Source organism: Pleurodeles waltl, chromosome 4_2 (assembly GCF_031143425.1).
Source record: "Pleurodeles waltl isolate 20211129_DDA chromosome 4_2, aPleWal1.hap1.20221129, whole genome shotgun sequence".
In the NCBI taxonomy this organism is placed as follows: Eukaryota; Metazoa; Chordata; class Amphibia; order Caudata; family Salamandridae; genus Pleurodeles; species Pleurodeles waltl.
The window spans coordinates 609,769,599-609,796,036 of record NC_090443.1 but is presented as its reverse complement, the minus strand read 5'-3'; positions in this window follow the sequence as shown (position 1 = coordinate 609,796,036).

The window sequence follows — 26,438 nt, the reverse complement described above, 5'->3', positions numbered from 1 at the left end:
ATTCTATCAGCTGCTCTGCTACTGTTCCCATCCTACTACAGCTTTCTTACATAGTGGAACGATCATGGGCAAGAATTGGGCACCTGTACAAGGTCATTATCAGTTTGCGTGAGTAAATACCATGACTGCTAACAGTAGGTAGGTTAGTTTGTATCTTGAATGAAAGAAGTCACACTACCAAATGTTGATCCCTCTAATGTGCAGATCCTTTCCTTTTGAGTGCAGGGTCCAGTCTTTAAGTCATTAATTCAGGTTTCTTGCTATCTGTTTATTGTGATGTGGTCTGGCACAAGTGTTAATGGTACATCCTGAGCCAGTGGCCTCTTGCACCTAGTTGTTGGGAACAAAAAGCATGGCAGGCCTCAGTTGCTGCCTTCAACACAGTCTCCCATAGCCCTTTATGCACCAGACTCCACGTCGCAGGAATCCGCAGAAAAGCCTTGCAGTGGATTTGCTCCTTCCTCAGCTGAAGAACACAGAGTCAGGCTCTCACCCTTCAGATCCAAACCAACCGAAGTCAGCTGAGGAGTCTCTCAACTTCTACATGGCCCTGTTTGCAGCCATCGTCAGAGACCATAGAATGAACATCGTGCCATATGCCGATGACACACAACTCATCATATCCCTCACTGAAGACCCGGACAAAGCAAAGAGGAACTTTCACACCGGAATGAAGGCCATCGCCCCCTTGATGAGGGAGAGCTGCCTCAAGCTCAGCTCAGACAAGACTGAGCTCATCATCTTTGAAACTTCACTTCAGCCTGGGACAACTTCTGGTAGCCCGCATATCTCAGTGCACCGCCCACTCCGACTGACCATGCCCGCAACCTAGGAATCATCCTCAACTTTTTCCTATCAATGACCCAACAGGTAAACACTGTCACCTCTTCCTGCTGGCGCACCCTCAGTCAACTCTGCAAAATCTTCAAATGGATCCCAGTCGACTGCAGCAAGATAATCACCCACACCCTAGTCACAAGCAAGCTCGACTACGGCGGCGCCACAACAAAGATCAGTAAACTACAATTCATAAAAAACGCCACTGCCAAACTCGTCCAGAACCTCTCCCGCTAGGAACACATTTCCCAAAACCTGAGGATCCTACATTGGTTCCCAGTGGAGAAGCGAATTAACTTCAAACTACTCACCCACACCTATCTGAACCATCGCATCTCATTTCATAACCCCGCCAGACCTCTCTGCTCCTCCCAGGAGACGTTAGCCACCATCCCACGCATCCGGAAAACCACTGCCGGAGAAAGATCTTTTGCCTACCTCGCAGCTAGTAGCTGGAACAACCTGCCTACACACCTCAGACAAAGCCAATCACTCACCATCTTCAGGAAGAACCTCAAGACATGGCTCTTCGAATGAGGCCCAGACCCACCACCAGTGCCTTGAGACCCTCATGGGTGAGCAGTTGAGCTTTATAAAAATCTGATTGATTGAGTTGTAGATGTTTTTCTTTGTCATTTGCTGCCTCAGGCCAGTGGTTGTTTGCACATAGAGAGCGGTGGCAGAACAGGTGCTTTTGGTGACTGTGAAGTGTTGTCAAATGCCACATTGGGTGATGTCAATAGTTAACGTAATTCACATTCACCATGCAGGAAGGCCACATGGCCCCTCACAGCTCGGTTCAATATTGTAACAATTCTGCTCAAAAGTCCGTTCTTAGGTTTTGTGCAGAGTCCAGACACATGGCTGTGCTTCTCTTTCTGGACAGTCTCTTTTCTTGCAGCGCCAACCAAACTCCTTCCCTTGATATCCAGGCAAAATTCTCGGTGCACATCCCAATGCCACAAAAATAGTGGAAGGAAAGACTCTCCCAAGATGGCATTAAGAGGGTCACCGATCAGCCCAGCATGGAACCTCTGAAACAGAAAAAGAACTAGATACAGTCAACACTGAAAACAGCAAATAGATTACCACTGCTCAGGCTTCCTCCTTCTAGGAAGGGGCCACACTGTCTGATACAAGGGAACAACAAGATTGGCAAAGCCTATCTGTCTCTGCAATTGTCAATGGCAATGTGTTTCAGCATTGTATGGCCAGATGGTAAGTGTGAACATCTATTTGGCTTATACCAGGGAATACGGTTAGATGTATTGTAAGTTCTTTTTAAGACTGTTCGGTTTCACTTTTCAGTCGAGTGTTTATTGTTTCGTTACATCCATGCAAACTCTTGGATGTGCACATTAATTTGAAATTCGCATTTTCAGTGCACCAAATAGGTGTGGGCAGGTGTGCGCATGTTTATCTGTTCATAAAAATACAAACTATGTTTTGTGCACATCCGAAGAGGAATACCCATGCACGGCCTTATTTATATAGGTGTTACAGTAACCTTTAAAATGTGTTCAACTTCAGCTCCAGTAGGTGGCGCTGTTCTTCATAAAAGTCAATATTTCATGCATCGGGCCCCAGTTACACACTGGAGCGCAGCACGCTTCAGTTTTTTTTTGCAGCCAATAGAGCACACTCGAGGCTGAGCGCAAGTTCTTATGGGAGATTTTAAAAAAAATCTATTGCGAATACGAGGCATGAGCTGTGCGGACATATTGTTCTTTGTATAAATCAATGTTTCATGCATCGGGCCTCAGCAACACACTGGAGCGCGGCACACTTCAGTTGTTTCTTGCAGCTGAAAGAGAGCACTTGAGGCTGAGTGCAAGATTTCATGAGGATATAGAAATCCAATACTAACGTCCGGTGTGAGCTCTGCTAACTTGAATTACTCAAGCAAGCCTCTCTTCGCTCGATATGCCTGCTGAATAAAATAACTCAGATTCTTGAAGCTTGACTTGCCTCTGCTTGTAAGAAGGTAAACATTTAAAATTTACTCGGGAGTTTTCAGCTGCTTTAAAGGCCACTGCTCCACTGCAACCGTCTGTGGCTTTAACACACATGGTATGGCACTGAAAACAAAAAAAAAAGAAGTCCCTAAACAATACTTAAACAAGCATTTACAATGCAACGGGTCTCGCGTTTGCTCGTGTTAGAGCTGATCGCGTTGTAAACTCCTAACCCGACTTTTCACCTACCGGGCAAAAGTGCATTTATGTACATAACCCGAAAAAGTGAAATTAACTATGTAAAGCGCTCGACTTCTTCCAAGCAAGATCGCGCTTGTAAATTAGAGAAAAAGAAGTCCACGAGCCCAATGGAAAACCGCGAGCCTCGCATGTTTTCTGTACTTGGTCGCTGCGCTCGAGGAGGGCTAGCTACAGAAAAGGCATGATGTATATGTGCCTTCGACTAATGAAAGCAAGCAGATTTTATTAGGCAAGCCCACGAACCAATAAAAAACACTGACGTAAAGTTGACAAGGCTCCGAGCCCTTTTCTAAATAATAAAGCGTCTCGCTGCGATACGCATGCGCATGCAACGCAGGCTCGACCCTAAAAATGGCTGCTGCATATATTAACAGTAGTTGGTCGGTGCTCTCAGGGAGGGATAAAGGCATGACGCATGCATGCCTTTGAGACATGGGAGATAATCCAAAATGGAGCCACAATATTACCAACAAATGGGAAGCGAAGGGCCAGCTGTTAACCCACAAAGTAGATACAGCATGTCTCGGTTCAAAAGACTTCCCACTACACTCACCATACCTAAAGACAGGCCAGTAGTTAAGAAAGTCTAACCTCCTGCATCCGCAAAAACTACTATATGACTTCCAACTTACCCCCTCTTCCACCCTCCCTAAATAAGGATCACTGTCTGGATTTATAGAGCCAGTACTAGATAAACATTTGATATACCACATCCTCTATGACAATAGTAGGTCTCCCAACTAGCACTCACTCTATAAAAGGAGTGGCCTATTGCTTCTACCATGTTGTTCCTCACAGACTGCGATTGTGACTTCCACTTATTTGTTGCTTCCTACCAGCAGTGAACAGGACACCTCCCAGGGTAGGATACAGAGGGGCCACTGAATGTTAGGACAAAAACACCCTAGAGCCTAACAAGGCCTTTTTAGGCCTGCCACTACCCACAGAGAAAACTCACACTATATCCTATTAATGACTCCCATACACTATGATAGGGGGCAATCACATGATCCACCGCTTGCGCTCTCAACACAGCTGCCACTGTAGTTCCATTTCCTCTCATCCAAGACAGGACTTTACCTGCCTATAACCACCTTCTATCTACCCTCTTTACCGTCCCGGTGGGGTCTACTGACTCACTCATCTATACTGTCCCACCCATCCCTAACCTAGTTGATCCTACTGACCACTCCACCATGTCCCTAAGTAACTCAGCAAACAATATTCTGAAAGCTGGGCATAACTCATTAAAGCTCATATTCCCACAAAAGCTATACAAAAACACAGGCAAAACTTTCAAGCATAGAATTCTCAGCCATGCAGAACCCCTTATCACTGACCAATATCACAGTTGGAGAAATGGGAGACCAGACAATGGACCTTCCATTCTTCTTACATAACTCTGCCACGCGGATCAACATATTGACATGGCCTGACCTGGAGATACTGGGATTAGGCCACAGATGAGAGCCTGAAGGACTGTGGTGGCTGCTTTTGTATGGGACTCCCGGGGGTGAAGAGGAGACAAACAGGAACAATAGTGGTACGGGAGTGAGAGTCTGCTGCTCAGACCCGATATTCCCTGGACTGTTGTATACATGTGGTTGCACAGTGAAGTCGAGGCTGCTGGTAAATTGTCTGAGGCTATATTTTTTGCATGCCTAAAGATACAGAACATTACTGGGGTGTGACAGAGACCTGATTAGTGGTTCCTAGCTGGAGACCACGAGGCGGGCATTTGGAGGAATATGCACTGCACATAGTAGTGATAGGTGCATTTGCACCTGCACAAGTGTGCACAGCCTAGACTGTCCAGAATTCTGCCTGCTGCTAGCCTGCAGTGTTACATGCTCTACCTCTTCCCACAATGCCAGGCTGGGCGGCCAATCGTGGTCAGAAAACCAACAGACATGGATGCCTAGCCTGAAGCAGTCATTGGCCTTGGCTGGGATCTCCATGGGAAAATCGGACCAGAAACAAAGCTGCAATTTGACAAGCGACAATAGGACACACAAGTGGACGCAAGTGTCCGCATCAACCATGAACTCCTTAATCACCGGACTCCTTAGGGAGTTGTTTTTTTTTGTATCTCACTTCTTTATTGATTTTTTTCTCAGATAAAACCAGATAATAATAATCAGACAACAGTACATAAATATAAAATAACAATGATACGTAATGAAATAAACAGAGTAACAAAAAAAGTAGCAGAACATTTTTCCAAGTTTCACACGAGTAATCAGTTGTCTCCACAAACTGTAAATATATGTAACAAGGTTGGAGAGAAAAATAAAACAAAAATGAAAAGTCTAAAAACCATTGACTCCAAGATCGACCATCTCACAAATCTAAAAGGCCACTTCCAGATTTGGCTGGATAAGCAGGACAATAGATTACTTCTGACACCTTAGTGTCAGCTTCTGGTAGAGACCACTCTAGAGCATGTTTGCAAGCTGGTCGTGATAGTCAAAGAACTCGTTACGGTGAAACTGAAGAATGATAATTTGAAAAAAAGCTCCTGACAGAATAATGTCAGGACAATAAGGGTAGTAGAGGCAGAACATGCACCAAAAATAGAAACTTTTGTGGAGCAGATGCTTATATCCTTTTTTGGCAGGGACGCTTTTCCCCCAGTATTTATTGTATAAGGCACTCAGATCTCTGGTGCCCCACCTCAGACAGGGTCAGCATTCATGTCCAATCATCACTCAGTTGTTGAATTATAGAGATAGATCCACAATACTGAGAGTTAAGGGGCTCAACCGGCCCTGTGACATGGTAACTCTGGAGTAGAGGTCTACCTGGACTCTGTGCCTATGGCTCAGGATGCCAGATGATCCTTTTTTGCTATTAGGAAGCAATTACACAAACAGTGGATCAAGTATTCAATGCTGTACCCAGTGAAGCTAAGGGTGGGATAGACTGGCAAGGTGCATTTCTTTACATGACTGGAGGATGCATTGGACTTTTTAGAGCCTACTCCCAAGCCTGCTGCACTCATGGAGCCTACTGCAGAGGGTCCAAGGCTATCCTAAATGAAGGGGGATGGTCATCGTCCTTACCTCGCACCGATGAGCATTGATCAAAGAGAGACCAGGAGGTGACATCCTGTGAGTGCATCAGTTGTGGCTGACAGTGTTTACTGTCTATGATGGCTCAGCCTAGAGGTAGGGGTGATCTGCTCTGATGCACTGCTGTTGCAAAGTCAGGACATTTTTGTTGGCCCCTGCTCACTTGAGGAGCGAAACCCTGAACTGAGTGAGCAGCACAGGTATGAATGTAGGTGTAGCGGGGGGGGGGGGGATTTCCTCAGGACTACCTGCCACCCTCATGATTATCTTTTTTGGGGACCAATACAACATCTGCTGGGTACAGTTATGAATACCCACATGGTACCTGGGCCGGCTGCGTGCTCCTTGGCACCCCCAAAACATTTAACACACAGTGGCAGCCATGAACACTATTTTGCATGGGAGTCCTTAAGTTTTTGTGTGAGCAGGGTACTTCCTCTGACAGATGGAGTTGGCGTTGGAAGGGGGAAGGCAATGTACCTCTGCGGATGTTGATGTTTTTCTTGTTGATCATCTCACATGCTTGTAAGGGGTACAGCACTGGAACTCTGACTTTAGCACAATGTGATACAGGCCTTTTGACCCGATTAGACCGACTATGTATGATCATTCACCCGTAGCACTTAAAGCGTTAAGTTGGACTATACATGGGCTGAAAAAACACTTAAAAGTAAGGCAGGTAATGGCCTATGTGGCAAGGCATGGGGTGGAAATTGTTTGCCTGCAGGAAATCCACCTTATGTCGGGAACACAGGCCAAATTTGCTGCCAACTGGGGGCCAAACAGATTCTTCGATTCCTACTCTTCTTATTCCCGGGGACTTGTGATCCTCATACATAAGTTGAAACCTTTCACATTCCAGGATTTGCAAGCAGGGGTGCTGGATATTGGTGATGGGGCGCATACATGACATACCCTTAGTTCTTCTTAATATTTATGGCTCAAACACAGATAGCCCTGATTTCTTTGATGTGCTTATGACCAAGTGCCATAGATGTGCCCAGTTGCCAATGAATTGGGGCAGGAACTTTAATGTAACTAAATCAAGGCATTGTGACCTATCCACATTCATGCACTCTACGTCCTCAAAGGCTGGTTTAGCACTTGTCAAGATAACGGAGATCTACGAGTTCTCCGATGCAAGGAGAACACTCCAGCAGCACATAACTAACTATACATTTTACAGTTCATGATACTAGCTCTCATATTGGTTACGGACGCCTTCAGCGATGGAACGAACACAAGCAGCTGACATCCCTACTGAGAAAATCGTTTGACCACTCCTCAATTGAATTATTAGTAATTCCCTGCTTGTTCCAAGTTCATAGACCGTGGCGACTGCTGGGCAGTGAGCTGAGAAACTCAGTTTATAAAGCTGAGGTCAGGGACTGTGTCAGACTAGTTTAGACATATGAGGGCTCAGTGTCTGAAAAGGGCTTGCCCTGGCTTCCTTAAATTGCTTCAATCACAACTAGACACACGAGTGCAAGATTAAACAATAACAAGTGGACTATGATAAAACTCGTGACCCTTCCTTTTTGATCTCTATACAAGAAAATCTGGAAGAATCTGACACTTCTGATCGAGAAACTCATCTTTTCCCCCTAAATGAAGAGGACTCGAGTATTTGGGGAAGTGGACAGGCCAGGCAGCAGACTGTTGTGAGTCCACATAGACCACATACACAACCAGTGAGTACAAGAGGCCAGGATGGGGACATGAAACATCCATTATGGATATCTTGGAGTCATGTTGCAACTACTGTAGGGACTGGTATTCTTCTAGAGAGGGACAAACCGGAAATTACTCAGTACCTTGACAATGTGGCAATGGCACGGGTGGAAGGAAACATATGCTGCTTAATTCTCTAATTTCCTTGGAAGATGTCAAACTGGCTATAGCAGCATTGGCAAAAGTCCTGTGGGGCCCAGGAGGCACAGCTTCCTGGTGGAATTTTATATAGAGTATGTGGATCTGTTGGCACTGAGGCTCTTTGAGGTACAAAGTGAAGCTGTAGAGGTGGGTACGTTACCGCAATCACTATTGGAGGCTGCCATAACAGTGTTCCTGAAGTAGAGTTGGGACCCAGGACTCTTCTCCTCATACCGGCCTCTATTATTGTTTAATGAAGATACGATTCTTGCAAAGATATTGGCTCAAATACTATAGCCACATATGCAACGACTGGTTCTAGTGGACCAGGCTGATTTTATCCTGCAAAGGTCCATGGCCTTTAATCTTCGTACACTGATGACTCTTTTACATAGAGAGGAACCGGAGGCACACACTCCACTTACAGACACAAACTCATACATTTCAAATTTCTGCTAGTCTATATTGTACACCAGAAAGCATTGCCAGTTTTATACCTAGCAGTGCTATGCAATGCCGGAAGTGTAGGATGATCAACGCTCAATTCTGGCATATGGCTTGGGACTGCCAGGCTCTCTGTGCATATTGGTCAGCAGTATTCGCCACACTGACAAATATAACAGAGCTATCACTGGCCCCCAATCTGGAATTGGCATTAATAGGGCTAAATAGATATTTACCCAAATCGCTCCATTGATTCATGTCAATGGCTGTATTGTTGGTTAAATGAGAGTTAGTGATGCGCTGGATGTCCCCAGTGGTCACCACAAAAAGAGCATGGTTGAAGGACACATCCTACTGTCATACAAGTATTGAGGAATATAGTGTTCTTATTCACCCTAGGGTTCCGCACTTCTGGGAGCCCTTAGGGGTGTACTTACAATTGCAGGGTAGTCCAGCACCATCCACACAAGGCTCGGACAGAGAGACTGTAGATCCTTGTATACAGGTAGAAATCTTTGCTCGAGGTATCAAACTTACTGTAAAAACGAAAAGACGGATTGCTGTTTGATTCTCAAAACCTTACAGGCCCGTATATATATATGTGAACATACCCTGGATATACTGTTGCATATTTGCCCTTTTTGTGTCACATGTAGGTGAGATGAACACCTGTGTTATCTTTTCTGTTACTGTTTATGGAACAAAAATAACAAAAATAAAATTAAGACGTCACTCTGGATTTAATTATCACAGAAAAAGATCTACTACTCACTGATGACCCCTTTTCAGTTGACTTGTCAGACTATTTCCAAATCCCTTTTGAAATCTTCTACTAATCAAGGACCTTTGGCTATCCCCCAAAAATCTAAATATGGACTAGAGACACCGAGCACGTCAATCCTGAAACCCTGGAAACATGTTTAGCATCCAGAATCCCATACCCATCAGCACAATAGGAATGAAATAAAGCAACCACATAGTCAACAACTTCACGGATGACATTGTACCTTTAAATGAAAGATTCAAGAAAAGAAGAACATACCCAAGCATTACTAAAGACTTTAATGAATAAAGGAAACTCCCCTCAGACTGTGGAAACACTCATGGAGCAAATTCCCTCCAGGGACAACTTCAAAGTCCTGCAGGATGCAAGTCCTACAAAAAACATATCTTCAAGGGTAAAGCTCAATCCATAAGGTTCCACATTGTCAGCCAAAAACAGGCCAAGAAAGCTTTTTTTGAATAAGTAAAAAACATCCAAGCCCAGCGCCACTCATGAATTCCTGAACTCAGAGCAGAAATGTGAGTAATGCGCACACTTCATTGACACTAAAATCAAAAACATTTCTCCCTATACAGACCATAAATACTGACACCATGCCAGGGGCAGCTCCTCCCCTAGGGCAGAGGAGCGTCACTCCCCACCAGCAGCAGAAGCTCCAAACCCTTTAATACAAAACAATAATAAACTATGTCTATTATCGTTTCTATGTTTATTATCGTTTTGAATTAAAAGAGGTGGGGCCACAGACTGACGAGCACTGAGGGGAGTGCACTTTGCACTCCCCTCAGAGCGCATGCATGTTTGGCTGGCTGGCTTGGGCCAGCCAAACACACATACACAGTGTGCTCTCTCCAGCCCGGCACGATGTTGCTGGGCTGGAGACAGCATGCACATGCTCTGAGCAGTGTCAGGATTGGCCGTAGGGCAGGCTGGGAGCCTGTGCCTGCACTTGACTAGAGGAGTGGAGCAGTGCGGCATTAAGTTAAGTTTTTTAAATTTTTTTTTTTTTTTATTTCTTCCCCTGCCACGTGCTGCCCCGCCCCTTTTCCCTCCCACAAGCAGCCACTGTGCAATGCTGAATAGAAAATCCCCTCAAACCTGGTCTAACTTCAAAGATATATCCCATAAGGAGCTTAGAAATATCACAACTAAGATTATCCCTTTAAGTCACTTACTAGACTCATTACCTGCCAATCTAGTGAAGGAGATGTACAACCTATTACTACCTTAGTGGTCTAACTTTATAAACCTTTCCCTATATCAAAGCACCTTCCCAGACTGCCTACAAATAGGAGTTCTCTTCATTGTCAAAAAAAAGAAAACACAACTGACCACATGACCTCTTTAACTACGTTCTCAGACCAAAATACTAGAAGGCTGCATCAAACACACCTTAATCAAGCAATAAATGGCAACCGTTTACTTGGTTAATTCTAGTCTTAGAGAAACTCAGAGCACCGAGACAGCCCTTTACAAATAACCCATGACCTCTTCAGGATCATGGATATCGAAGACTTATGCTTGCTTATCTTTCTAGACTTTTCATTGATATTTGAATACAGCGAACCATGAGGTTCTTATCAGCACACTAAAAGACTGCATGGGCCTGAAAGTACGTTCTAGAATGGTTCAGTTCATACTTGGACACCCACTCATGTTATCTCATCCAGGATATCAAACCATTCCTACCTGTGCAAGACTTGAAGAAGTTGATATAGGTTACAGTGCCATCAAGACAGGACTATGGAAATGTCATTCTTGGAAATGTCATTCTACCAGGATCACCAAAACACACACTGTCTCTATGAAAGCCTGTCTACATGCAACTGTGCATCTAGCCAAAGGGACTAATCAATTTGATCACATCACACCAATCATGGTTTCTTTAAATTGACTATTGAAGGGAGTTCCATGTTTAAACTTGCATGCTAACTCCTTCACTTTGACCAATCTCATCAACTAGCTAAGAACACGTTACTTGCCTTCGGTAACTCCCTTTCTGGTAGAGACTATCTAACTGTAGATTCCTCACCTTCTGAATAGTTCCAAGGCATCAGACTGGAACTGGAAACGTTTGAGCAGTACCTCAGAGTGCCAGTAGGTGGGGCCGTGTGGCTTCACACGGGTGCTGTTCCGCTCTCGAAAAGTGATGCGTGGGGCCTATATAGGCACCAATCCAGGTCACTGTCGTCAGTGGCTTTCAAGACTGTCAGCATCCCCACAGAGCCTCAACAGCACACTGGCTTTGGCCAGTGTGCAAATTCCCAGACTCAGGATCTTTTTATGGGTAGAGCTCAATTCACAGAACGGGTTGGATGGGAGCATCGTGAGGGATCTGCAGTTAGACAGTCTCCACTGGAAAGAGTGTTACTGAAGGCAAGTTAATTGTTTTTTCTGATACAGAATTGTAAACAGTTTCATCACCCTTTGAACAGATATCAGAGCAGTACCTATTAGGAGGTGGGACTGTGAAGTCTTTCAAACCAAGAGGTCCTGTAGTAGTGAGAAGGCAAAATGCCACTCTTAGTGAACCTGGCTGTCCAGACAGTAGTGCTTTGTGAGTGTAGGGAGCAACACCAATGTAGCCACCTGACAGATGTTCAAGAGAGGAAATTTGCCTGCCAATGTAGAGGCAGCAGCTTTGGTCCTGGTAGAATGTGCTTAAAGAAATTGAGGCAACTTTTTGGCCAATGCATAGTAGATTTTGATGCAGAGTACAAATAGGAGATGGTCCTCTTTTACACAGCCTTACCTTTTTTGCCCTTGTGAACCCCTGAAAGAGCTGATCACCCACCCGGTGTCTTTTGGTATAATCAATACAAAAAAAGTTCGGTGTCATTTTTGGGGTCTAAGCAATAGAGTATTTCCTCCTCCTTAGAGGAGTGAGGCGGAGTACAAAAAGCCAACAGGATGAATGGTTTGACCGATGTGAACATACTTCTTACAAATATTGCAGCACTGATCCACATCAGTAGAACCAGATTGTCTAGGAAGATGTACAGCAGATTAACCCAGAGAGCTTAGAACACACTAACTCACCAAGGTGATGACGACAAGGAACACCATCTTGAATGAAGAGCTGCAGGGGGCAGCTATGAAGCGGCTCAAAAGGATCACACATCAGATGTGGGAGGACCAAGTTAAGGTTCAACTGAGGCATGACAAAAGTAGAGGTAGGAAACAAGTATTGGGGACCTTTAAAAAAAACGCATCACAATCAGAGACTTAAATAATGAGGGATGGGCTGGCAACCATAAGAAGCCTATAAGAGCAGAAAGGTACTTCTTAACTGTGCCCAAAGCAATGCCTAGCCAGGCAAGAGCAAAAAACAGAATGTTGGATAACTTTGGTCGAGCGGGGGATGGAGGGAGTGGGGGGTGGAGGGTGGTGAAATCAGTCTTGCGTGTACTGCATCAAATCACAAATCTGACCCAACAACAGGCATTTACTGTATTTGTTGAGGGACCCCTGGCTGACCTTCCTCTGGAGGTGATTGATGTCTTCTTAGCAAAGGTGTCAGCTGTTGCTGCTTAATCGCCATGCACGAAAATGGAGATTGCAAAGGACCAGGTAGAGAAGCTTGCCCTGTTGCGACAGCAGGTCCTCCCGCAGGGGCAGCATGCTTGGAGGACAGATGTTCAAACCTAGGTGTTCTGGATACCATACTCTCCATGCTCAATCCAGGGAAACTAAGATGACTGGAGTCCCATTGTTCATGATCTTTTTTGGAACTTGGGGGCAGGAGTATTATCTGGATGAAGGCATACAGGCGTCCTTGGTAGTAGTGAAAACATCAAGCCAAAGTTCTCTTCATTCACAGAAGAGACCTTGCGCCACCTCTGAGTGGGCCTCCCGTTCGTGATCCAGTAGGCATTGGTGGCTGAACTCCTCCCATCCTGGCATTCAAAAAATCCTGCCAGGAGGTTCACCACCTGGAACATACCTTGATGATCCAGCTATTTCCACAGGCATAGTGCCTCGTGGTACATAGTCCAGGACCCCACACTGCCCTGCTTGCAGCAAAACCACCTGGCGGTGATGTTATCCTTAAGCACCAACACCAGCCTCCCTGTGATGGATGAAGAAAGGATTTTAAGACCTAGCAGATGGTCCTCAGCTACAAGTTGATAAGGAGTCAAGCCTTTGCCAGACACAAAAAGCCTCTGATCTCCACCACTCTTCGATGGCTGCCCCAACACAGACGGGATGCTTTGGTCACCACAGTCAACTCTAGGTGGGGTAGGGAGAGGGGGTCTGCCACTGAGCCAGTTGTGGACCACTACCTACCACTGCAGGTCTTTCGCAGTCTCCTCTGAGATCTAGATGTGATCTTCAAGAACCCCTTGATGTTGGGCCCACTGAGATTTCAGATCCCACTGCAAAGTTCGCATATGCCACCTGGCATGTGTAACCATCAGGAGGCAGTCAGTCCTACTAGCCTCAGAGTCAACTCACTGAAATCCAGGACAGAGGCTGAAAGATCAGGACCACAGACTCAATGTCCTGGACTCTCTTTTTCGGGGGGAAGGCCCAAAACTTAACCATGTCCAGAATGGCTCTAACAAGTGGAGCATCTGAGAAGGAGTCATGTGTGTCTTTGGCATGTTAATAGTGAACTCAAATATGACAGGAGATTCACCATCGTCTGGAGGAGGTTGATGACTGCCTGGGTAAAACTGCCTACAAGAGCCAGTCATTGAGGTAGGGGAAGAGTGCGGTTCCTTAGCTCTGATGGTGTGCTGCTACCACCACCATAACATTTGTGAACACCTGAGGGGCACTCTAATGACCAAAGGGGAGAATAGAAAACTGATAATGCTCTGGTGCCACCACAAACTGCAGATAGTGCCGGTGGGCCTGCAGAATGGGTATATGGAAACTGATGTCCTGCATGTCTAACACCCATATCCAGTCTCAATGGATGAGGGCAATCAATACCTGGGCCAGTGTGAGCATCTTGGAATTTTCCTTCTGCAGAAAAGCATTGAGAGGGCGCAGGTCTACATTAAGAGGAAGATCACTGTCCTCAGTAGGGACCAGAAAATAGTGGGAATAATGTTTTTTTTTTTTTAAAACACCCTACTTCACACAGGCACCATCTCAATAGCCCCTTGCTCTTCATATCGTAAGGTGGATAGATGGTCTTCCATCAGTCAGTGGAATGGCAGAAGGTGTGGCAGCGTGGCAATGTCACCCTCTTCTGGACTATTTGCAGGATCCACCCGTCTGTTGTATGGTCTGCCAACTGAGCAAGAATTGTGGGATCAGGCTTTCAACCGGGTGGCTGTGCTCCACTAACGGCATGTTAAAGGGGATTGGCATGTGGGGCTGCGGGGGATGGGGTACAGTAGAGAGAAGCTTGCTGACCCTGACCTCTGGAGTGGACTGCAAAACTGCTATTCACCTTGCTAGGATTGAATTGCCTGAGGGCCAACGGTACCACTGCCTAAGCTGCGAAAGGAACATTAGGGCTGCTGCCACTGGTGAGACAGGAAAGCTAAGCCCAGAGGCCCTGCTCTCCTTGAACTGGTCCGGAGCAGAATCTGCCTTGTCCTCAAACAGGTGAGACCCATCAAAGAGCATATTCATAAGGGATGGTTGGACATTGCCTGAAAAACCAATTGACTGCAGCCAGATATGGCAGCGAATTGCAACGCTGGTGCCAATGATCTGCCCAACAGAATCAGTGGTGTCCAAGTCACAAACAATTATGAACTTGGCTGCATCTCAACCATTCGGGATGGTTTGGATTAGGACAGGTCAGAGATCTTCTGGGACACTTAGCAGAACTTGAGCCACCGAATCCCAAAAAGATTGGGAATAGTGGGTATAGAAGGCAGCTGGCATTCACAAACCTGTGGGCCAAACTGGTGCAAGAAAATACTAAAAGGGGGGAGGGAGAGTCAGGAAGGTTTTTCCGACTTGAAGATGCCTGCACCACCAATCTTTCAGGGAAAGGGTGGTGAAACAAAAATGCAGGGTCATCTGGGACAGGGTGGATGAGTCTTACTTCCTGGTGATTGATCATGTGGCAAGAGCAAAGTTTGGCCCCAAGCAAGCCCTTAAGAGAAAGTCTGTAAATATCTCATTTAGAGGCTGGAGGGGCTCAGTCGATGTTTGCCCTGGCTAGAGTACTTCAGTCAAGACATTTGTTTCAACTAGGAGTGGAAGGAATGTTTTGTTCTGCCCGTGGAATTGGCAGAATTTGGCAACTCCCCATTATTCTTGTAATTCTAGGCTCTGGACAAATTCCACAAATTGCTGGGTGAAGGAATTTCTTCCCACATGGCTCCAGAAATGTGAGGACGAGTGTGATTTGGTGTACCCTCATGACATTTTTTAACACAGGTTGTGATGGTCAGAGGGCGCTTCTCAAGTGGATTTGCTGCTATCCGAGTAGATTTTCTAAATGAGCAGTAGCATAATCGAATCGAATGGCTGAGCGCCCTTGCATACCGCATGGTGGAGTTTGCACTGACTTTTCAGTGTTGCTGGTGCTATTGGTTCTGAATTGCAGCATATTATGCATATTTTCTGCCCATTAGCAGAACTCTGTGGAATCTTTTTTTTTTTTTTTTTTTTAGGTAACTGTGGAATTCCATGGAGTGTAACTGAGTTTGTTACCCTTAGTTTTAAACTCTAAGGTGGGGAGCTTGAGGTTAAGAACCTTGGCTTGTTTATGCATGACCAGAGCATAAGAAGCACTTTCCTCAGCAAAAAGACCAGAGGGTGAGTGGAGGCCTGACTTAGGAAGTATCAAGGCCACTGGCGTCTTCAAGATCATACCAACTTTCCTCATGGTATGGTTGCCCTTTTTCATTACCCACATCATAATCACTGTACGAATCTGTGCCAAATAAGGCATGCAAAATATGTTTCCTTCCTTGGGGGCAAGGCCAGTCCAGTGGAGGAGGTGGCACTTCAATGGAAGCTGAGCATGGCTGTGGTCAAGGACTCAGACAGCAAAATAGCCATCTCGTCTTCTGGCGTCAATTGAGTTGGTGTGTAGCATGCTGCCGGAGGTGAAGTCGGAACAAGAGCTGGCGAGCCAGTGGTACATTGGGATCATTCAACTGGTGCTTAGGGCAAGCCCAACAGTGGCACTCTGCTCCTTGGGACACAACGGCATGCCAGAAGGAATAGTTAAGGATCCAAAGAGTAGGAGCATGGCCTTCGCAGAACTGTCCAATATGCCTTAGTGTTGCAGGCAGCTCCAGAAGGAAAATGTCACTTACCCAGTGTACATCTGTTCGTGGCATTAGTCGCTGCAGATTCACATGCTTTGCATAGTCCGCCGTCTGGTGTTGGGTCGGAGTGTTACAAGTTGTTTTTCTTCGAAGAAGTCTTTTCGAGTCACGAGACCGAGGGACTCCTCTTCTTTGCTTCCATTGCGCATGGACGTCGACTCCATGTTAGATTGTTTTCCCCGCAGAGGGTGAGGTAGGAGTTGTGTATTTTAGTAATAATGCCCATGCAATGGAATGAGTATGTATATACAAGAGTTGCTTAAAATAATATATTTACAAATATACAAGTGTTGAAGATTACTTCCAAACGGCTACAGGCTCCCGGGGAGGCGGGTGGGCGCATGTGAATCTGCAGCGACTAATGCCACGAACAGATGTACACTGGGTAAGTGACATTTTCCGTTCGGTGGCATGTGTAGCTGCAGATACACAAGCTTTGCATAGACTAGTAAGCAGTTATCTCCCCAAAAGCGGTGGATCAGCCTGTAGGAGTGGAAGTAGTTTGAAATAAAGTTCTTAGTACAGCTTGACCTACTGTGGCTTGTTGTGTAGACAACACATCTACACAGTAGTGCTTCGTAAATGTGTGAGGCGTAGACCATGTTGCTGCCTTACATATTTCGTTCATTGGGATATTTCCCAGAAAGGCCATGGTAGCACCTTTCTTTCTGGTTGAGTGTGCCCTTGGTGTAATAGGCAGCTCTCTCTTTGCTTTAAGATAGCAGGTTTGGATGCACTTAACTATCCATCTGGCTATCCCCTGTTTTGATATTGGATTTTCTGTATGAGGTTTTTGAAATGCAACAAATAGTTGTTTTGTCTTTCTAATTAGTTTTGTTCTATCAATGTAGTACATTAGTGCTCTTTTGATGTCTAGTGTATGTAGTGCTCTTTCAGCTATGGAGTCTGGCTGTGGAAAGAACACTGGTAGTTCTACTGTTTGATTTAAGTGGAACGGTGAGATAACCTTTGGTAAGAACTTTGGGTTGGTTCTTAGAACGACTTTATTTTTGTGTATTTGAATAAATGGTTCTTGTATAGTAAACGCTTGGATTTCACTTACTCTTCTAAGAGATGTAATGGCCACTAGAAATGCAACTTTCCACGTTAAGTATTGCATTTCGCAAGAATGCATGGGTTCGAAAGGTGGGCCCATGAGTCTTGTTAAGACAATATTGAGGTTCCATGAAGGAACAGGTGGTGTCCTTGGTGGAATCATTCTTTTTAGTCCTTCCATAAACGCTTTTATGACGGGTATTCTGAATAGTGAAATTGAATGAGTAATTTGTAGGTATGCAGATATTGCTGCGAGATGTATCTTTATGGAAGAGAAGGCTAGATTTGACTTTTGCAAATGTAGTAGATACCCTACTATATCTTTTGGGGATGCATGCAATGGTTCAATTTGATTATTGTGACAGTAACAAACAAATCTTTTCCATTTACTTGCATAGCAGTGTCTAGTGGAAGGTTTTCTAGCTTGTTTTATGACCTCCATACACTCTTGAGTGAGGTTTAAATGTCCAAATTCTAGGATTTCAGGAGCCAAATTGCTAGATTCAGCGATGCAGGATTCGGGTGCCTGATCTGTTGTTTGTGTTGTGTTAATAGATCTGGCCTGTTGGGTATTTTTACATGAGGTACTACCGAAAGGTCTAGTAGTGTGGTATACCAAGGTTGTCTTGCCCATGTTGGTGCTATTAGTATGAGTTTGAGTTTGTTTTGACTCAACCTGTTTACTAGATATGGAAGGAGAGGGAGAGGGGGAAAAGCGTACGCAAATATCCCTGACCAATTCATCCACAGAGCATTGTCTTGGGATTGCCTGTGTGGATACCTGGATGCGAAGTTTTGGCATTTTGCGTTTTCTTTTGTTGCAAATAGATCTATTTGAGGTGTTCCCCAAATTTGAAAGTAATTGTTCAGGATTTGGGGGTGAATTTCCCATTTGTGAACTTGTTGGTGATCTCGTGAGAGATGGTCTGCTAGCTGGTTTTGGATTCCTGGAATAAATTGTGCTATTAGGCGAATGTGGTTGTGGATTGCCCAATGCCATATTTTTTGTGTTAGGAGACACAGCTGTGTCGAGTGTGTCCCCCTCTGTTTGTTTAAGTAATACATCGTTGTCATGTTGTCTGTTTTGACAAGAATGTATTTGTAGGTTATTATTGGTTGGAATGCCTTCAACGCTAGAAATACTGCTAACAGCTCTAGGTGATTTATATGAAACTTTCTTTGATGTACGTCCCATTGTCCTTGGATGCTGTGTTGATTGAGGTGTGCTCCCCACCCTGTCATAGAAGCATCTGTTGTTATCACGTGTTGTGGCACTGGGTCTTGGAAAGGCCGCCCTTTGTTTAAATTTGTACTGTTCCACCGTAGAAGCGAGGTGTATGTTTGGCGGTCTATCAACACCAGATCTAGTAGTTGACCCTGTGCATGTGACCATTGTGATGCTAGGCACTGTTGTAAGGGCCGCATGTGCAATCTTGCGTTTGGGACAATGGCTATGCATGAGGACATCATGCCTAGTAGTTTTAGTACCATCTTTGCATGTATGGTCTGAGTTGGATACATGGCTTGTATCACCTTGTGAAAGTTTTGAACCCTTTGTGGACTTGGAGTGGCTATCCCTTTTGTTGTGTTGATAGTTGCTCCTAAGTATTGCTGTGTTTGACACGGCAGAAGGTGTGACTTCGCATAGTTGATGGAGAACCCCAGCTTTTGAAGTGTCCGGATAACATAATGTGTGTGGTGTGAACACCTTGTTAGAGAGTTGGTTTTGATTAGCCAATCGTCTAGGTACGGGAATACGTGTATTTGCTGCCTCCTGATGTGTGCAGCTACTACTGCTAGACACTTTGTGAAGACTCTTGGTGCGGTTGTTATTCCGAATGGCAACACCTTGAATTGGTAATGTATTCCTTTGAATACGAATCTTAGGTATTTCCTGTGCGCTGGATGTATTGGTATATGGAAATACGCATCTTTTAGATCTAATGTTGTCATGTAGTCTTGCTGTTTCAGGAGTGGGATTACGTCTTGTAATGTGACCATGTGAAAGTGGTCTGATTTGATGTAGGTGTTTAATGTTCTGAGATCTAGTATTGGTCTTAGAGTCTTGTCTTTTTTGGGGATTAGAAAGTACAGTGAGTAGACTCCTGTGTTCTTTTGTGGACTTGGTACTAATTCTATTGCGTCTTTTTGCAGTAATGCCTGAACTTCTAGTCCTAGAAGGTCTATATGCTGTTTGGACATGTTTTGTGTTTTTGGTGGGACGTTTGGAGGGAGTTGTAGAAATTCTATGCAATAACCATGTCGGATAATTGCTAGTACCCAAGTGTCTGTTGTTATTTCCTGCCAAGATTCGAAGAACTGGCTGAGCCTTCCCCCCACAGGTGTTGTGTGAAGGGGTTGAGTGACTTGTGAGTCACTGCTTGTTTTGCGGGGTTTTTGGACCTTGAAATTTCCCCCGGTTTCTTGGGAATTGGCCCCCTTTGTATTGTTCCCGAAAACATCCCCTTTGGTATTGTCCCTGGTAGGTAGGTGGAGTTGTTTGTGAGGTGCTGGCTTGTGTGGCTTGACCTCGAAACCCCCCTCTGAAAGTGGTTTTCCTAAATGTGCCAAATGTGCCTCTGCCCTGCGGGGAATAGAGTGCGCCCATGGCTTTGGCTGTGTCAGTGTCTTTTTTCAATTTTTCAATTGCCATGTCCACTTCTGGGCCAAACAATTGTTGTTCGTTGAACGGCATATTGAGCACTGCCTGCTGGATTTCAGGCTTGAAGCCGGATGTGCGCAACCATGCGTGCCTCCTTATGGTTACCACGGTATTTATTGTTCTTGCAGCTGTATCCGCTGCATCCATAGAGGAACGTATTTGGTTGTTGGAGATATTTTGTCCCTCCTCAACCACTTGTTTTGCCCGTTTCTGGTGTTCTTTGGGTAGATGCTCGATGAGATGCTGCATCTCGTCCCAATGGGCTCTGTCATATCGCGCTAGGAGCACCTGCGAGTTAGTGATGCGCCACTGGTTTGCAGCTTGTACTGCAACCCTTTTCCCAGCTGCGTCGAACTTGCAGCTCTCTTTGTCTGGAGGCGGTGCGTCGCCTGATGTGTGCGAGTTGGCACTTTTATGGGCTGCTCCTACGACAACCGAATCTGGTGGCAGTTGTGATGTGATAAAAGCAGGGTCCGTGGGCGGTGCTTTATATTTCTTCTCCACCCTTGGAGTTATTGCTCTGCTTTTGACAGGTTCTTTAAAGATCTGTTTAGCGTGCCTTAGCATTCCCGGGAGCATAGGAAGGCTCTGATAATTGCTGTGGGTGGAGGAGAGGGTGTTGAAAAGGAAGTCATCCTCGACAGGCTCCGAGTGTAACGACACGTTATGGAACTCTGCTGCCCTAGCTACCACCTGTGCATACGCTGTACTGTCTTCAGGTGGTGAGGGCTTAGTAGGGTATGACTCAGGGCTATTGTCTGACACTGGTGCGTCAGAGATCCCACGCATCCTGGTCATCTTGGCTCATGGTGGTATGAGCTGGCGAATGTGACGGAGTTTGTGCCGGTGATGTATGAGTTACCGGTGGTGGAGAGGGTGGTGGAGTTACCTTCTTTACCACCTTTGCTTGTGGTGTCTTTTCTTGTGGTTGGAAATAGAGTTTGCTTTTCCTCCTGATTGGGGGAAGAGTGCTGATCTTCCCTGTACCACTTTGTATGAAGATCCGCTTTTGGGTGTGGTCGACATCTGTGGTTTGTAAATCTTCCTCAAACCTGTGTTTGCGCATTTGGGAGGAAAGTGATTGTTCCTCTGTGTATGAACTAGCTGTGGGTTCGGTTGCTGGTTGTTTTGGCACCGAAACCGTGTCTTTTGTTGATTTCGGCTCCGACGAGATTTTTCTCTTTTTCGGTGTCGAACTTTCTCGGCGTCGAATATCTTCGGTGCCGCTGTCCCTGTGGCGAGCAGCTTCGGTGGTGCTGTCTCAGTGTCGAACCTTTTCTGCAGCACTTTCTCGGTCCTGAGATTGCTGCGTGCCTGTGTCTCGACCCGAGTCGGACGACCTCGGCACCAGTTCGCCTTTTTTCGGTGCCGATGGACGGTCACCTACTTTATGGGTTGAGCCATGGCCTGCCGGCAGTGGCGTCCCCTGGGCTTTGTCTGTTTTCCCGTGTGGTGCTTGCATCGACGTCTTACTCACGGTTTCTTCGACGTCGAATTCTTCCGAGTCCGATTCATGGATGGAGAAGGCTTCTTCTTCTTCTCCCTGTTCCTCGAACCCTCGTTGTCCTGTCGGCTTGGACGCCATTTGCAATCTTCTGGCTCTTCGGTCGCGGAGCGTTTTTCTCGACCGAAACGCTCGACAGGCCTCACACGTTTCTTCCTTGTGCTCGGGTGACAGGCACAAGTTACAGACCAAATGTTGGTCTGTATAGGGATATTTACTGTGGCATTTAGGACAGAATCGGAACGGGGTCCGTTCCATCAGTGTCGATGTTGCACGCGGTCGGGCCGACCAGGCCCCGACAGGGGGATCGAAATTACCCCGAAGGGCTACCGGAGCTCTTCAGGATTCGGTGTCGATTCTAATCTAACCCGATACCGAACAAAACAATACCGACGTAGTTTTCCGAAGTTCTGACTATTTTTCCGTCCCGAAACACGGAGCGAAAAGGAACACGTCCGAACCCGATGGCGGAAAAAAAACAATCTAACATGGAGTCGACGCCCAGGCGCAATGGAAGCAAAGAGGAGGAGTCCCTCGGTCTCGTGACTCAAAAAGACTTAGAAGAAAAACAACTTGTAACACTCCGACCCAACACCAGACGGCGGACTATGCAAAGCATGTGTATCTGCAGCTACACATGCCACCGAACGTTAAGGTTATGCTGATTGACTTTGGTAGTGAGAAAGAGCTGCATGATGCTCTTGCGCCTTCTCAGTGGTATGTGCATGGCAGGACATGGCGAAGTCCCCCTTGGATTTATTGTCTTTTTTCTTTGACTTACCTTAAGATTTGGAGCAGGACTATGACCAAATGTCAGCAACGACTTCTGGACTGGGAAGTGGACCAGGATGACATTTTGACTGGGACTGGTCTCATCACAGAGTCTTCTGATGCTTTGTGTCAAGAGTTGCACCTCGTGGTCTTGTATGGCCTTCGGGTTTATTAACTTGTAGTCACTATAGGCTTTAAGGGTTGTAGCTCAACCCCAGGCACTACAGGCAAACCTGATGAGGATCTGTCACCGACATTTGCTTGCAACAGGATTTAAACCCTAACAGGACTGTCATAACAGGTAATATTTCCCTTGTACACTAAAAATGTTTGGTTGAAAAGCTGTAACAAAGAGATAATCGGTTGCGCCAAACCACATATGGTGACACAGTGCCACCTACCGACAAGTAGAGGTACTGCTCAGAAGTTTCCGGATCCTGTCTAGTGCCTGGGGAATACTTAAAAGGTGAGCAATATGTAGTTAGAAGTCTCTATCAAGAACCAAAGTGCTGAGGCAATCATGAGAGATGAACATAAACTCCCTCCTACTTGAAATCCGGATGTGCTCTTAAAATATGAAACTATTCCCCCAGAAATCCAAATGCTGTCCTCAGTTTTAGAAGACAAATCAAAGCATTCCTACTCAATACACTCTTACAAAGCCACACCCTACCGCAGGCAGACCAGTAGGGATGTGGGTGGACACTCATCACAGCCTCTGTTGCAGCAGCCTGGAGACACAGACTTGGATCAACCCCTAACACTGCATGATTTGGCCACACCATAAGTCATGGAAATGGAAATGGCAGAGGCCCTGTACCCCTTTCCCCCCACCAGGCCCTATGATGGAGGAAAGAAGAGCTTGTATATAGTTGGCTTACTGAAAGGACAACCACTACATATGGTATTGTGATTTGTATCTGTTTTTTGGGACTCTTCCTCATTTAACAGTATGTGCCCTTCTATTGTTCTTTACCGCCCTGGGCAAGTGTTTACCATGTTGATGTTTGACTTTGATCCTGTTTTTATTTGCTTTTCTGTTGCCTTCTTATGTAAAGAGCTCTGATGCTCCGGGCCAAGTACGCGCAACAAAAAAACATTAAATAAATAGACTGCTCTCATAGCACCTAATGATGATGCTGGCTCCAAGCAGGAGTATCTAAAACATAAGCACACTGAATTGTGAAGACTGTATACGTCAGTCAGGTGCCTTCCTCAATTAGAACTCAAAAAGGCACAAAAAAAAAAAAAAAAAGGCAGGTCTTGCCTAGAAACTGACCTGCCTGGAAAACTCTCCTGCTGCTAACAACAGAATTGGATAACTGACACCCATTTTCCTATCATTAGCCAAACGCTTAAAAGGTTCTTATTGTATTCCTAAGGGTACATCTATCTCCACCCTCCCACGCTTCAGTGACTGGGGCTTCTACTTTAACTTCTGAAACACAGGCAATACACGTTCACGGTCTGTGGAAGCTGTACTCCATCCTCCATCTTGTGCCATGTCAAACCAGGCAAAATCCTACAAAGGATCCCTTTGTTCCCAGCAACCGTACTCTCACCACAACATAGTCTTTGCTACCACTAATTCGGACTCGTATGCACAAGGCTTGTTAGGGCAGGGGTCTGAGTGTCACATAAGTGGAACTTTACACAAGTGACGCCAGTAGGAACAGCACTTCATCAGTACTAGAAAACAGATTTGTTCAGTACTATAAGCCACAAAAACCAGCCTGCTTCCACCCCCACTTTGTGTCAACAATTCAGGACACGGACAGTAGTCCTGTGTTAAGACAGAGGGCACAGTCTGTGCTCCCCTTTCAGGTCAAATAACAGGTTTTGGTTGTATCAGTATTATGAACAGGCCTAGGACTCAAAGTGTGAAAGCATTTTGGCTGTGCCATAAAAAGTCAGGATACCAATTTCACATGCAGTCCTGTCACTCAGGGCAGGGATACACACATTTACCATGCAGGGGACATTCCCATCTCAGCATTCAGCAATATCATCAGTGCTAGGGGGCAAGAAGGACATATTTACCTTTGGTAACACACTTTTTAGCATGGTCTATCTAACTGCAGGTTCCCTAACTTTTGAATACTCCTCCAGCCATCAGACCGGATCCATAAACTTTTGAGCAGTACATCTATATGCTGCGAGATGGCGCAGGGCTGCTTCACACTGATGTTGTTCTGCTCCGGAAATGATGTGTGGAGCCAATATGGGCACCATTCCTGCATGCTGCCGTAAGTTTCTTTCTTTCTGCACCACAAGACAGAGATTTGGAGCTATCTCTCGTCTCTTTTGAGACCCATTTTACTATCAAATCTGAACAAGCAACATGCCACCTCATAAGACAACTGTTTTATAACCTGAAGGACTGTTACAAGCAAATGTCTTCGAGAAACCCACATCACGTGCCCGGGGTTGGGACATTGGACAGTAGTGACTGCGCAGCCATGTATGAGAAGGCCATTTGGGATCACAAAGCTATACGTTGCCAAGCAGCAAAAGTCGCCACATCAGTACCACTCCAAGTCCACAAGTCGGCATCAATCCCATTCCAGAAATTGATCCACAGGTTGATCGACATTTTGCTCCAAATCCTAAGGTAAGTCCAAGGAAAAAAAATAAAAAATCCAAACACGTCTGCCCCTTTCCGTTACTCGCTAGTACCTGGGAAGGCACAAGGGTGTCACCATACCTCACAATCTCCCTCCCGATGTCGATCTAGGTCAGTGCCATTCCCACAACTCATCCCAGAGGAACTAGAGTTTCTGGGGTCATCTGCAAATATGAGGCAGATCGAAAATTTCTGTAAGGCCATGCTGTGATGCTTCAGCTCCCTTTCATCACCCACTGGAGAGCCTGCTGGCCCCACAGAGCCAAGAGGTCCTCATTCTAAGATACCAATACTGGTGGTTTCGTCCTCCACACTAATTAGACCCTCTGATACCTTCACCAGATCTCTAACAGCACCTTAGCAGACTACCTCAAGTTCCATGCCCCACACTGGTTCCCACAGCATTGATTAAGACTCTATTGACGACTGAGGATGAGGCACATCCTACTGTGATTTCTGACTGAGTCAGCACTGCCCTATATTTGACCAAGGAAAATAGCTCTAGCAGGATGGATATATAGAAATTTCTCGAGGAGGTAAACTTCTTATTTGTAACCGCACTAGTACTGAAATCACTAGACTGAACCTTGTATATTCTGTTATACAAAGTCAAATCATTATCAGAGGCATTACTGTGCTACAACCAGGAAGAACACGGACACCAAAATACAGTTCACATCACAATGTTTACTTGTGCCACATAACTTACATATTTTATAAACAAAATGAGGAATTTATGAACCTAATACATTAAGTAAAATGTCAAAATATTTATATGTGTAGGTGAACATTAGGACTATGATGACGGACAGAACACCTTTATTACAGGTGACAAAAGAATGCCGTCTTGAGATAAGAATGCCTAGCTATGGTAGACCAGCTTATACTGTGCAAAAAAATCAATTTTATACAGCTGTAGCTTTAACATTGGTCTACAACAAAATTTGAATTCTTTATTATTTCTTCTTGTTTGGCATTCGTTCTGGGGAATATGGGTTCACGCATTTTGGCCTTGTAATTTGTGGCCTCTTCAGGAATATGCGGAGCAAATGTCACACCAGCTTAAAAAAAAAAAAAAAAAAAAAAAAAAAAAAAAATCAGTTAATGGAACAATTCAAAGAATATATTTAAGAAAGCTAATGGAGAAAAAAGTCGGCGGGGTGTATTCTCTTAGCTGAAACGCGTTGAGCCACATTCCTTCAGAACTAAAGCCAAACAGGAAGATAATAATCTATAATTAAAATTTTGTTTTAAACCACTGTTAAAGCCATAGCTGTATGCAATTGATTTGTGCACAACATAAGCTGGTCTACCTTAACTTTGTGTTCTTATCTGGAGACTGCCCTCTTTT